The 13665-nt window shown below is 40.3% G+C and overlaps 1 protein-coding gene across 1 annotated transcript in view; it reads right to left on the reverse strand.

Annotated features, from left to right (window-relative positions):
- Window positions 1-13351, reverse strand: part of LOC122814926 (isoaspartyl peptidase/L-asparaginase-like) — a 431511-nt gene extending 418160 nt beyond the window's left edge. The window contains exon 1 of the mRNA XM_044087192.1: window positions 13200-13351. The gene's annotated coding sequence lies outside the window, so the exon portion shown is untranslated. The remainder of the gene's footprint in view (window positions 1-13199) is intronic.
- Between the last annotated feature and the right edge of the window lie 314 nt (window positions 13352-13665).

Here is a 13665-nt window from a genome sequence, read left to right on the forward strand (position 1 = left end):
GTTTACAAAAAAAAAAAAAAAAAAAAAAAAAAAATACTCCACTGTACCAGGCGTGTTAACCTTTATCATGCCACATACCACAACTGCAGTCTGAATACTCCCTTTGACAGTGTCGAAAGATTTTACTCTTCTAACATATTCTGGAAGAATCACACCAAGTTCTTGTAAGCAAGTAAAACAGCTTTATTTTTACATGCATGGAGATCTGCTACATGATAGTAATATGCCAGCAGTCTGGCTACTTGTACTTTAAGTTCTCCTTATATAGACCCTCCTGCACGTACATACACGTAGCACAGAGGACTTTCATTAAAATTGATAGTTTGATTACTTGTTTTACCAGCCAGTACCACAGTTATTCTTGCACCATTAACTTCCTTATCAGTAGTTTAAGATTAACTCCTGCATTCCTCAGTGATCAACATTTTCCAGAACATTTCAGTTTGCACGCAGTGAACATTTTTCTGCTTAACCCTTTAAATACAGAATACAAAATATGTTGACTTCAGTATTTTTCCACATTTCCCCTTACAACATTTTGTATACTGTTTATTTTACACAATCCCAGATACGTTGTATACCTTCTCATAATCAGAGAAATATGTTTTTGTAGCATTGGCAGAGATAACCTTCGATATTATCATTTTGATACATGGTATGCAACAGCAGCCAAGCAGCAAAATATGATTGCACCAACACATACAGCAATTAAAATGTTCATCAACACAGAACCCCAGTTTCCAAACAGATTTTGGAAAAAGTCAGTCAAGGGGTTTGGACCAGGTTTAGTCAGTTCAGAAACTTGTTGAATTATTTCAAGATGGCTCTGAATCGTGCTCGTTATCAGGGATGAACGAGCAGCACTCCTCCTGTATCAGAGCGCAAGTACCTCCTTTCGCCCCTAGGGTGAAATCGAGCCATACGGTTCTGCAACACTACTGTTCTCATCGCCGTTAATTCGTCCGTCACCAATTCTAGCGCTGAAAATGTCGCATTACTCAGAGTCTCTAACAGTTTTGACAGTTTTCTCAGTTCCCAGATGGATTTTACTGTCCCATATGCTGGCAAAATACCAGCCCAAGCAATTACATCATCGCCTAGGTCCATATGTGAGAGTCCTTTGCTGCTGACGTGTGCCAAGTCATGGTGATAAATCCATGACGCATCAATGTTACCAACGGATTAATAGGTTTATTAAGAGAACGTGCATTTCAGATTTTACCTTGAGGCAACGATTTGCGTGCCTGATAGCTGGTATCAGATATCCCAAAACAACTTCCTGACCAGCCATATGGTAACCATTTATATGCTTTCCTACCACAAATAAAATAACAATCATTTGTTTTGATGGTAATATTGGTTGCAAATTCATAACTCCCATTTGGCTTTAGCCCTTAAATAACAGGCCATATACATACAGCATTTTTTCAACAAAACTAATATCATTTACATTGATGTCTTTTTTATAGCTCCAAACTTAGTCTCACACTGCCCTTCTAGGGTACAATTATGAACTATTGTCAAATTACATTGGCTCAGCCCCACCTTAACTTTCCCAATCTTTTGAAAACACACTGTTCCATTTTGGCCCCAGAAGAGGCAGCGCCACCTTGTCTCTCAGTGGTACTTCTGTGGTTTCAAACAACAAACTATTCCAAGTATCATTTATTCCCAGAGGGGCTGTCCCTAACATTAAGCCACTGTGTACAGTAGGTATTGCAGTACATACCCAACAATTTGAGACATTCATTGAGGATGCATATGCATACTTAATCGCTTGATATGTATTAAAGTTTGGATGCCAGCTGGTGTGTTTGTCTCTTTTTGAATGGCTAGCTTCATTAAAAGACAGAAATGTCCAAAACAGAAATATTACAATCACAATAGTTATAAACAATAAAACATTGCAATAGAACCATTTTCTCTTATTCTCATTATTGTCCTTCATGATTGCTGATGTCTGTTTGTTCCTCAGGGGAACTCAAGTCTTTATTTAACTTAAAATGTTTTATGATTTTGCAATGCGTTAGGTGGATCCATGAGGACCTTTCTTTAATCCGAACTGCTGTTGGAGTTGCGATTAGCACCTGGTAGGGGCCCTCCCATTTGGGGATGCCCAATTCTTGCGTTTATTATTTTGATCCAGACCCACTCGCCGGGTCTGATTTCCGTGATCTTGTCGTCTCTTGAACCTGAAAACAATCATTCGTTAAACAGCTGTTAGTATTGGTCAGCATTTTCCTCATGTACTCAGCTATCTCCTCACCCTCACGTTCCGCAGGCAACAAGTTTTGCCACTGCGGGACGTAATAAGGTCTCCCGTACAACAACTCAAATGGGGTGACTCCTTTTGAGGTAGGAGTTGTGCGCATGGAAAGGAGGGCTAGAGGTAGACAGGTAATCCAAGACTGATGTGTCTCGGCCATGAGTTTTCTCAACTTGCCTTTTAGAATGCCGTTATGGCGTTCCACCAACCCTGCTGACTGTGGGTGGTAGGCACAATGGTGTTTCAATTCAATTTGGAAAACTGTAGACAGTTTCTGAATGCTCTGATTGACAAAATGCGTGCCGTTGTCAGAGTAGATGCGTGTAGGAAGTCCAAAGTGTGGGACGATGTGATTGACCACAATTTTAGCCACTGATTGAGCATCCGGATGTGTCACCGGAAAAGCCTCAACCCACTTAGTAAATGCATCTACTATTACTAACACAAACTTCTTTAGTTGTGCCGAGGTCAATTCGATGAAGTCCATACATATTGTATGAAAAGGATAGGGGGGTGTTGGAAATGATGCCGGAGCAACTCTGACCCCTCCCCCGTGGTATTTAGCACATACTATGCAGGATAGACAAAAACGTTTTGCATATGCAATGAAACCCTTGGTCCAAAAGGTAAGGTGGATAATTCTAACCATAGCTGCAGGGCCCAGATGGGAAGGGCCATGCACAACTAGTGCTGCATATCTAAAAAGATTAGTAGGCAAAACATATTTATTATCCGTCCCACATAGATTCCTTTGTTCTGCCTAACACCATACCTAGTCCAGCGTTGTTTTTCCTGTACTGTGCTAAGTTCCTGCATGACTTGTAAGGTTTGCAAATCAAATTTATCTGTTGGTTGTAATTCTGTAGGTGTGGTTTCAAGTGAAAAGGTACTGGACATAGCTGCCTCTTTGGCTGCTTTGTCTGCTAGGCATTACCAAGTGATACCGGGTCCTTAGCACGGGTATGAGCAGCGCATTTACAAATGGCCAAACCCCGTGGCCGTTGGACGGCTTGTAGTAATTCAAGGATTAGGTCTTTGTGCATAATGTCTTTCCCCGAGGTTGTAACCATCCCCCTATTTTTCCATTGCTGAGCAAACACATGCACCGTGAAAGCATATTGACTATCCGTATAGATAGTGACGTTCCTGTCCTCTGAAAGGAGACATGCCCTTGTCACAGCAATCAGTTCCGCTGCTTGAGCGGATAAGTTCCCGGGGAGTGGTCTTGCCTCTATTATCTGAGTTGCAGTAGTAACTGCATACCCTACCTGCGTGGTGCCTGTTTCTGTTTTATGCTGACCCATCTACAAACAGTGTCCAGTCCGCATGTAGTAAGGGTTGATCTTTAAGATCCGGTCTTGGTAGAACTTTAGAATGTATGAGATCTAAGCATACATGCGAATACCGCCTTCAGCAACAGGTAGCAATGTCGCTGGATTTAAGGTAGTGCATCTCTCAATTGTCATGTGTGGCTGCGATAACAGCGTAGTCATACAAGATAAATGTCTGCTAGGTGACAGAAATGTTAACTTGTCCTGCAGAAGGATGACTGCTACAGAGTGCGGACTTTTAACATAAGATCATGGAACAATACCAACGTGGCAGACGCTTGTACCGCCAAAGCGGCTGCAATTACTGCTTGCACACAGTGTGGTAATGCTCGTGCTACTGAGTCTAATTTGCTAGAGTAAAATGCCAATGGTCTTAACTTATCTCCATACATTTGCATTAAAACAGATGTCATAAATCCCTGCTTGCAATCTACAGTCTGTATAAAGGTCTTACTGTAATCTGGAAACCCCAATGTTGCTGACCCAGCTATCAGTTGCTTGATCCTAGTAAATGCCTGTACTGCCTTGTCTGTCCAGTGCAGCAAATCTTTTGCCGCCATCGGTATTGCAAAAATTAAGTCTGATAGCGGGTGCACTTCTTCGGCGTAGTTGGGAATCCAACTACGACAGAAGTTCGTAATGCCTAAAAAGGACATCATTTCTTTTTGTAGTTGGCATGGGGGCTTGTAAAATAGCATTCTTTCTGCTGTCATCTAATCGCCTGCCCTTCCCAGAGATAGTATAACCCAGGTAACGCATTCTAATTTACAAAATTGTAACTTAGACTTATTTACCTTATGTCCTTCGTGTGCCAGAAAGTGTAGTAGTCGAATAGTCTCGACTTACAGAGTTCTTCCAGTCGCGCCAGGAGGATATCATCCACGACAGCAGTAGGTGGCACCCTTGGGCTGGTTGGAACTGAGCCAAATTGGTGGACATCTCTTGTGAGAAGATGGTCGGACTTTCGCAGTATCCCTGCGGTAACCTGGTATAGGTATAACGCTTGCCCATAAACGTAAATGCAAACCAAAATCTACTATCTTCCTGCAAGGGAACAGAGAAAAAGGCATTACTGATATCAATTACAGAAAAGTAGTTATCTGTTGGAAGGATATCGTTCAGCAGAATAGACGGATCCGGGACTATGGGGGCCCGAGGTACCACCGCGCATTTATTGCCTGTAAGTCTTGTACCATCCTCCATGTCCCATCCGGTTTTTTTACTGGAAATAAGGGCGTATTACACGGTGAGTCTGTGCACAGAATTAATACTCCAGCTTTTAAAAGTGCTGTGATTACCGGTAAAATGCCCTCCTCTGCCTTTCTGCTCAAGGGATACTGCCGTTTATGAGGTCTAAATTCTGACTTGGGTGTAATCTTTACCTGTCCTGCCGTTCTAATCAGTCCGATATCGTGCTGACCCTGCGACCATAATGAGTTTGGAATCATCTGCAATTGAGATTCTTCCATGGGGTAAGGAGACATAGTCATAATGTCCCAGGGGATTGTATCGGTTTGTCTTCCCTGAGGTGCACGGTCGGTCTGGCTTGTGTAACCCAGTTAAGTTTTTGAACCTGAATGCCCTTACCTGCCAACTGTTCTGGTGTCCATTCTACCCATTCAGTTATTTTTTTACCCACGAGGTACCATGACATTCCTTCACCCTTCGTGACTGAAATATGTGTGTTTAATTCATTCTTATACAGCAGCTGCATATCCCTTGTAAGGCTACATGTGACTGCAGAATTACCTAGTGTGTCCCAAAAAAGGCTATGCAATACTAGTTTGGTGACTTTAAAACTAAGAAATTTCTTTTCGTATTCTAAATCAGGTCCGGCACATCTTCTGTAATACATTGTGCAATGTAATGGATCTGACACCTTCGGATTTGTTATGACTATGGAAGTTTCATTATCTTCCTTTTGAACAAAGTACACATCTTTTTCACTTGAATTACCACACCCTTTTTTCAAATTTTGTTCCTTATGTTTTTTATTTGCTTCCTCCAGCCATTTCTGTGCCTGGGGAATCCCTACCTTCTTTTGCTTCCTTGTCTTATTTCCTGCCTGTTTGCGCAGTAATCTTACTAGATTTTGACATTCTGACTTATTTAAACATCCACTAAACCCATGTTCCTTTTTCCATTTATCTAAATACTTTACATTCTTTGGGTGTAAATCAAACATAAACTTTTCATCCTCAGTTTTGTCAGCCTTTGGCAACTGGTTCCTGTTCCCATTTCTCTTACGAGAAACTATTCCTGTTCCTGAGATCTCTTGTATATGGAATCTATTCACATATACCCCTTATACTTTGAGAAAATTCAATTTCTCCCTTGACTAGTCCCTTAAAATTTAGACAAAAAATTCCAATCAGAAACAACAAAAAATAGCTTTTCTTTTTGCTTACCTTTGTGATTCCTCCGCCCTGTTTCGCTGCCACCTCACGGATTGAATCTGGAAAGAGTGACTGGCCTCTAATTTCAACCTGTTTCAGTTGGAGGTCTTTCATTCGAGGAGAGCCTGATCTCTCTCCACCTGCGCATTGTTTTCAGCCTCTCTTTGTTCGATTCGGCTGCAGGCCGCCTAACGTTGGGCCAGTGATGTCGTAAGATTTTACTCTTCTAACATATTCTGGAAGAATCACACCAAGTTCTTGTAAGCAAGTAAAACAGCTTTATTTTTACATGCATGGAGATCTGCTACATGATAGTAATATGCCAGCAGTCTGGCTACTTGTACTTTAAGTTCTCCTTATATAGACCCTCCTGCACGTACATACACGTAGCACAGAGGACTTTCATTAAAATTGATAGCTTGATTACTTGTTTTTACCAGCCAGTACCACAGTTATTCTTGCACCATTAACTTCCTTATCAGTAGTTTAAGATTAACTCCTGCATTCCTCAGTGATCAACATTTTCCAGAACATTTCAGTTTGCACGCAGTGAACATTTTTCTGCTTAACCCTTTAAATACAGAATACAAAATATGTTGACTTCAGTATTTTTCCACAGACAGCATTAGGTTCAGTCAGTAAAGTTACAATTACATTAACCCAGAAGAAACTCAACTTAAACCCAGTTCAAAATAAATGGCTGCGATTCTACTACTACTTTTCTCACCTCCATGAACAAGCCAGCAAGTTCCTTTAGGCAGACTCTTCTAAGATAGGAACGCCTTTCTCAAATCCTGGACATTCTGCTCTTGAATAATTGTTCCTTTCTCCACTGATATAATCCCAACACTTAAGCCTCCCATCTCCCTCATCCTGAACAATTCGTACCAAGTAACCTGGGTCCTGGGAAGACTGAATCCCAGTAAGGCAAAAATCACTGTTACAGTAGCAAACTAACTCAATCTAAAGCTGTAAAGCATTCCTTGCAGTCACATATCACAGACAAAGGGGACCCTATTGTTGCCATTGGGCAATGGACATTCTTTTTTCATTAAACATTAACAGCTTAACATCAACCCAGAAATTAAATAATGGTTTCTCTTTTACGGCAGAGCCTTTACAACTTAGAATGTTACATACTGGATACTGACTCTCTTACAAGTCATAGCAGACTCCTCGAGTAATCCTAAAGACAGCCACTGCTATCCATGGAGTTTACAAGGAAAACAGGGAAACAGAACTAGGTTGTCAGATCTTTTTTTCCGTATCACACATGCACGCACGCACAACTACGGACAATTTAAAAAGACACAATCCAGCTACTGGTGTCTTTGGAAAGCAGGAGTAAACCGGAGCACATGGAGAAAACCCAAGCAAAAAACAAGGAGAAAATGCAGACTCCACACAGAAGGCCCCACCAGCAAAGAACAAAACCAGAGAACCTCTTGCTGTGAGACACCATGTCTTACTTTTCACCGGTGCCAGAGTATAATGGACCCTCTCCAAGCTGATCGCATCCCTAGGGATGTCTGTCCAATCTTGACAATTTTTTTCATAAAATCATATGGTTTATGCCCTCAACATTCTTATGTATAATGCTGACTACTATATCACAATGTCACATTTCTCTAGAAGCTATACTTATGGTGATTCTGGTCTGCTTTCAGCTGCTGCTTCCTGGGCTTTCAACTCCACATTCTTATCAGTTCTTAGCTGATATATAAACGAATGCTCATTCAAAGTTTCAGCAACATAATTTAGCCCCTTACTGTTGGTATTGATGCTATCTTTTACTTTGATGTTGATTTTTTCAAGGACCTTAAAAAGAGTCACTGACAGCAATACCTCTTCAGCTGTGGCCATGCAATGGGGATTTGGGAAGTGGACCACTGACGTCCCATTCTCCTTCATAGCTACAGCCATCAGTGCAGCTTTCAAGTCTTGCACAGCCTCTTTTTACAGCACTTTTGTGAGAGGGAGAGTTGAGTGGATTGTAGGTTAACCAACATGAGAGCAGTGTAAAGATGAGAAGGGATTGAACAATACTTTTTCTGGCACTATCAGTGAGATACAGTTTGACTCAATGAGTGCACATAGCTTTGGCTGGGTATTTTTTCTGCCTGTCTTGTGTGATGACTGAATTTTATGCTTTTACCAATGGTGACTCCTAACACTGTATTAATGACTCAAAACAGTTACATTTTCCAACAGTGACTTGTTGATTCTTTTGCTACTATGGCACAATTTCTAATAACAAAAATGCTCCAAGCATGTGATAAACAAAAACTAATAAGATGCTCAGCATACCTCTCAATCTCTAGTGCAACAAAGCTGTTCAAAGGACCAAAAATAGGGACAGTTTTTGGCGTTGTTGTAGAACAGTACCCCCTCGGATGCGCAGTAGCAGCTCCTACATAAACTCCACCCACCACCCGGCGACCTGTGCGAACCTTGAATGAATATACATGGTGATGTCTTCACCAGCCTGATGAATATTCATTGGGTATTCAGCACGTTCACTCAGGGGGAACTAAGAAACAGCAAATTAAAATGTATGCTGTTTATTTATATAGTAAATATACTACCATAAAATATTTATTTAAAATGAAACAGTTCAAGTTTTTTGGATCTATAATCTCCCGGGACTTGAAGTGGGAGACCAATGTAAAGTCCATCATAAAAAAAAGGCACAACTGTGAATGTACTTTCTGCGACAGCTGAAGAAGTTCAACCTCTCACAGGAACTGTTGATTCAGTTGTATACAGTAGTCACGGAGTCTGTTTTCAGTTCATCCATAACAGTGTGGTTTGGATCTCTGTCTAATCATGACAAAAACAGGTTACATCGAATAATCAGGTCTGCTGAAAATATCATTGGTGTTAGTTTGAGTCAAGAAAAGGGCAGGGAAAATCATCAGCGGCCCTTCAAATCCAGACCACCATTTTTTTTTTTTTTAACTACTACCATCATTCAGGCGTTATAGATTAATACACACCAAAACAAGCAGATATAAGAACATTTTTTCCCACTGGCCACCAAGTTCATAAACAGTTAAATACCCACGTTTCTGAGTAATGTTAATACTTGTTTCCTTCAGAGTTTATTTCAGTACTTCTTGCAATGAGTTGCACTTTGCACCTTGTATGTATACGTATATGTATACTTTTTTTGGTTTGTTCTTAATAGTTGTATGTACGTTGTTTGTTTTGTTATTAATAGTTATATGTATGTCGTTTATGTAATTCATACTTGGAGAGTCACTGAAACATGAGTCAAATTCCCGGTATGTGCACATATTTGGCCAGTAAATGTGATTCGGATTTTATAGCAACTCTGCTGAAGTTTGCACATCTTTGGGCAGTCCCGACAATTAAAAGTCATAAACTTGAGTATGTAAAGTGTTATCATACAACACAGCAGTACAGTGTAAACTAATTGCAACGTAGTCTTCCAATGCTTTTCTCAAGAATCAGGTACAAAGGCCCAACATCAGGGACAAGATTAAATTACTGTAGTTCACTTAATGTTTAGCAATTGCATCAGCCTGTGGTTTCTGAACAATGGAGTAAACTTCTAAATTTCTAGCATTACTGACTAATCCTCTGATTTGCCAGAAAATAAAGCATTTTCTAAGAGAGAAGGGGGAAGAACATTAAACAAAACAACAGTTTTGCAAAACTGGGGGTGTTTGACCTTTCGAGTTGCAGTCACTTTGTCAAGCTATGACATGCAGTGACATTTTCCATCCGATCGTTCAACACAGGTGGCAAAGCTGATGTGTTGGGTTTGTTTGCATATGCAGTTTTTAAGACTCAAAAACCAAGGTTGTTCCTCATAATGAGGTACAGCTGAGAGGTACGTCTTGCATAGCTACAACGAAAGGTTCTATAGTATTGCACATCGAAGGGGTTGTTACACATTTATGATTCATTGCCCCAAGGCAAAGGGAAATGTCTTACTACTTACATTAACCAGATCTACTTCAAATAACCGAAAGCCCACATAAACACGAACGTTATTTTGTCGGGACCAAAATCATGAAACTGAAAATGCCGAACCACATAGTTTTTCCCAGGGCAGGTAAACACTTCCCCAAAACTACACTAAAAGACACCATACTATCTTAAACCCTCTTGGAGGGGCTACACCCACCACACCCCCCAATGTGGGGGCCTGCACCTCCCACACCCCCTAACTATATATACCAACTTCGAGATCACACCAGGGAAAAGGGCATACTTCCCCACGTTGGGCAAGTGTTTACTTGCCCTGGGAAAAACTACGTGTTTGCATTTTCAATTTCGTTATTTTGCTCTCTGCAAAAAAAAAAAATTCGGCTTTATGGCCTTTCAGCCATCTGAAGTAGACTCCCATTACCCCACCTGCAGCATTTAATTCAGTCTCAGGAACACACCTCTCAACTGTACAGATTTTCACAGAATGTCCAGACTTTTACCTCATATTTTGGGTTCATTTCTTAAAAAAAATGTAGTTTCCTGGCAAATCATTGAGGGTTGAAGTCAGGAAATAATGACAGAAATTTGAGTTTCAGACTTCATACCCTTCAGAAAATTCATGCTAATTGTTACTATTGATGGCTTTGTCCAGATTTCATGCTCTAAATGGTATGCTCACGAACATTCACAAATCACATGTTGGGGGGGTTGCCATAGGGGGCTTAACAACCAATGTATGCATAATGTCACTGTCAAATCTACATGGCAGTCAATCATGCATCATTTGCATAGGACATCAGGGCCATTTGGTGTGTCAGTTACACAAGATACGACCATGTCTGCATAGTCCAACCCAGATGTTACTGTTCTACAATAATGTCCAGTTTTAAAATATTGCTCTTATAAACTTAAAAGGTTGATAAAACAACATGTTTTGCATTAGCATGGATTGACTGAAGGGTATGAAGTCCAAAAATCAATTTTTACTTCAAGCTACAACGACCTGCCAGAAAGCCAAAAATTTCGAGGACCAGACACACTGCAGGTGGATTGGACACTCTAAATTGTCCCTAGGCGTAAGTACGTGCATGTGTGTGCCTTCTGTGGAAGGTTGGGCGCCAGGTTGGCAACGCGACACCGTAAAACTCCACTCCCATATCATGAGCGGACAGGTGATCTGCTGTGGTGACCCCTAACCGGGAAAAGCCGAAAGGAGAAGACAGACCAAAAATATGAGGCAAAAGTCTGGACATTCTGGAAAAATCTGGACAGCTGATCGATATGATGTTCAGTGACCGTAGTATTGGCTTTAATTTCGTTATTCCACAACATTTCCTACTCGTATGAATATGCCTCAAGTGCGCAATTAATGCATAGTACATAAAGATTCAACATAAAACAGATGAGATGTTCAGAAAATAAGGGGCTTACTGTTTTTAGTGATACATTTAAAAATAAATAAGTATATATTATTTTTAAAAAATGTACTATTGCACTACACTGCACAAACTACACATGGGAAAGGGACTTCTTTTCCTCCATACATACATCATTACTCATTAACACAGGTTAATAAACTGCTGTTACGAAAAATTTGTGTAAAACAGGTGTGCAAGAGTAAACAGTAATTTCATTATCTAATAACTTAAGAATATGAATATCAGAACATGGACTGCTGTCATACCTCTCAACCTTTTATAACAAGAAATCTGGAGAAAGACTAAAATTATCGGGGGGTCAAAAACCCAAAAATATGGACATACTTTAAATACTGCCTTAGAAAGTTGCTAGATACCTGTCAGAGCAAGAAATCTGGACAAAGCCATAAATAAAAGTGGTACATGTGAAGGCTGAAACTCAAATCTCTCTCATTATTTTCCAACTTCAATCTTTAATAATTTGCCCCCAATTTGTCAGCAGACCACAATTTTATGAAAAACAGACCAAAAATAATAGGCAAAAATCTGGACATTGAGAAAATCTGTACAGTTGAGATGTATGTTCATAGGTTCATACTAGGCTATCAGCCCTAGGGCCTATACAAGCCTAGCCATAACAATTCCCTAGCTATTTCTTCCCACATTATTTACTTTCCTGGACCCCTGTCTAGCAGGGCGACTGACGTGATCCCTGGGGTGAATTTCCTTTCTCCCATCCAATCGTCAAGGTTCCTCTTGAAAAGGTCCAAAGAGGCACTCTGCTTGACATGTATTAAATTCCCACTGTCAGTCTCAAACCCAGGACCTCGGTAACACTAGCCTGTATGACCTACCACTAAGCCATGACTCTCATGTTAACAGGGCTGTGTCAGCATGCATGTTCTCAAAGATATGAACTCAAAGATATAACATTATTTAGTGACTTCAATCCTCAGGGATTTGTCAGAAAACATTTTATGATGAACAGACCAAAAAATATAGGGCAAAAATCTGCACAGCTGACAGGTTTGATGGCCATGTTTTTAATAACAGTCATCCGAAATCCACAAAAACACTCATCTTCTGAAGTTGTGCTCTTCAATCACTAAGGAAGGCACAACCAACAGCCTGTCACTACTTTCGTACAGTGATCAGGTGACGGAAATTCACATGACTTGAGTGAGGCACGTGGCAGAACTTCCCAAAAGCCAAGCAATCATTTAGGCTGAGCAGTGAACAAGTACCCCTTCCTCATAAAAAATAATAATAATTACCGGTCAACAATCTGTTGAACATTTCTATATCAGGCTGCACCTGCCATGTTGAGGTATTCCAGTAAAATTAATCTACAGCATGGAGAATATGACCAAAGATCTGTAAGCGCAAACAATAAACAATGGCTAATGTAAAACTTATTCGTTGTTTTACACTGAAAGGATCTGTCGCACATTCATTCAGCACCATTTTTACCGAAGTTTACGTTAAATGAAGATGAATCATATTAAAGCAAGAAAAGAACATTTCAGCATAGGAAGTAACGCAGTTAACTTTTTGTGTAAGCTGTCAGTAAGCGCTCCACATTTTCTAGGTGGAAGGTTGAGGGCTACGACTGTCAGTGCTGCTATACGGTTTATTAATTACAAGGTTCAGGACTCACACTAAAGACGATTTGAAACGTGTTACTACCTCAAAGACCAGCGCTGTTTGCAATTTAATTTAAAAGAGATCTTCACTGATAATTGTGGCAGTAGCACTCATTCACTATTATATATTAAGTTACATTACTAGTAAGAAGGCACCGCATCTTTAAAAGTAAACACTATATACATACCGCCCCTCTCGTGTCAGTAAAACAGACTAATATTAATCCTAGTTCGAATACCGTGATGGAGACTTTCCGATCAATTTCTGGTTTCTCAACCATAAACCCTTCCCAGAGGCAGTCACTGCCAGCTCAGTGGAGCCGTGTATACAGCAATCAAACGTGAGTAAGTACCGCCCCTGGAGTGACGTTGGCAGACCTTATAATCTCATTCAGACCAATTTTTTCCAGGTAATAAATATTCCTGCTAATGTAGATTTTCAAGAAGGCGAGGGAAAAAGGCAGCGTAATGTCCATCGGGGTGGCCTACACCCCCCTGCACCCCTCACAAGTATTGCAAGAAACCTAAGCTAAGTAAAGCAGCAAACTGGTGACTTTTGGAGAAAAGGCGATAAATAATGGAAGTAATTACAGTTGTATATTTTTTTATTTTAGGAAATGTATATTAATTCACATTTTCTTTTAACATCTCAAG

The sequence above is a fragment of the Protopterus annectens genome, chromosome 1.part1 (assembly GCF_019279795.1).
Source record: "Protopterus annectens isolate FY-2018-M chromosome 1.part1, PAN1.0, whole genome shotgun sequence".
Classification (NCBI taxonomy): domain Eukaryota; kingdom Metazoa; phylum Chordata; order Ceratodontiformes; family Protopteridae; genus Protopterus; species Protopterus annectens.